Source organism: Amphimedon queenslandica, unplaced genomic scaffold, assembly GCF_000090795.2.
Source record: "Amphimedon queenslandica unplaced genomic scaffold, v1.1 AMPQUscaffold_13220, whole genome shotgun sequence".
NCBI classification, from domain to species: Eukaryota; Metazoa; Porifera; class Demospongiae; order Haplosclerida; family Niphatidae; genus Amphimedon; species Amphimedon queenslandica.
The window spans coordinates 39,799-41,346 of NW_003546544.1; positions in this window are offsets into that span (position 1 = coordinate 39,799).

The following is a 1,548-nucleotide window of genomic DNA, read 5'->3' on the forward strand; positions in this document are numbered from 1 at the left end:
CTCTTCATCAAGTAAGATTTAGAGAAATCTGTTCATATCTTTTGAAGGCCATGTTCTAATCTACTGAAAAATGCTACCAGCTATCTCTAAAGTGCCAACACAACGGAACTTGGCTCAACTACTCGATTTTCTTACTTTGAAGCTTCTGTACCTAGCACTTGTATTTGAGCAACACAAAACAGTTAAGAAAGACTTTTCCAAGTCAATAAGAAACATCTAGGAGCTTAGAACACGCTGTGCTAAAGTTATTGTTTATCAAAGACAAATTTCAGTTGTACAGAATGAATGAATGACAGACAGACAGACACAACAACTACCTATACCTCGCGTAGGCGAGGCCAATGAGTTTGACCCTAAACTTAATCCATGGCATAGCAACATGTATTATGCATTGTAAAAAGTTTTTAAAAATAGAAAATTTCTTCTAGCCCAATAAAATACCCTGTACCAGTTTTTGGCCTGATTCTAGAGCAACTTTAAAAATTCATTAAAAATTCAAATTTCATATATTTCTACACAACGTAAGTACATGTATATGTATCAGAAAAAGTTATAAAATTGGAGAATTCTCTAATAGTCATTTTTGATGAAATTTGACCAAAGTCCTTATACAGGGACTTCTACCTATTTTTGAGCGACTTTAAAAATTTTTTTTAAAATCCAAATGTGATTGGAATCAGCTTAAAATTCCTTTGCATAATGAGTACATGTATGTGTATGGGATTATAAAAATGGAGAACAGGAACATATGCATGTACATGCATAAGTACTGTACTTTGATCATAGCTGCTTGCTGCTTGTAAAATTGATTTATCATCCTTGTTGAAAAGAAAAATTCTATGTTTTTACCAAGAGTACTTTTAACTAATTCATTAATTGATTTTTTTTGTAGAAGAGAAATACAGCGCTTCATTTTGCTGTCAGGGCTAAGAGCTATGAGCTTGTTGAAGCTTTGCTAAAGAAGCAGGCCTCTATTACAATCAAAAACATGGTATGTTTAATTATATCATTTTCTCATGACATGAATTTTTTATAATAACTATAGGATAATAAGACACCATTTGAAATGGCTAAAGATATGCATTTCTTTGAAGCAGTACAATTAATAAAGGAGGTATGTGTATTATTTATAATACCATATTTAATTTAGTTACTTTTTCTTTTACTTGTAGAGTATTGTAGCAAGGCCTTTAAGAGAGCATGATACTGAAAATGATGATGACAGTGTCAATGGTATTATTATACAAGTCATTAATAATTATGTAGTAAAACAATTTTATTGCAGGACAAATGAAAGTCCCACGGAATGTTAAGTTCTTTGTTTCTGGGCCACCACAAGTTGGGAAGTCTGTTTTTACCAAACGATTCAAAGGAGAGATCATTAATCTTAAAAAAACAAAGAAATTGGCCGATTCCGCTGAATTTACTCCTCCTAATAATCCAGATGATACAGATGAGCCCAAATCTAATCGAATGTCTTTTGTTTTTGACACGGGCATGGGTTCACATATGAAGGATATAATAGATATTGACGTCCAGCAATATGAG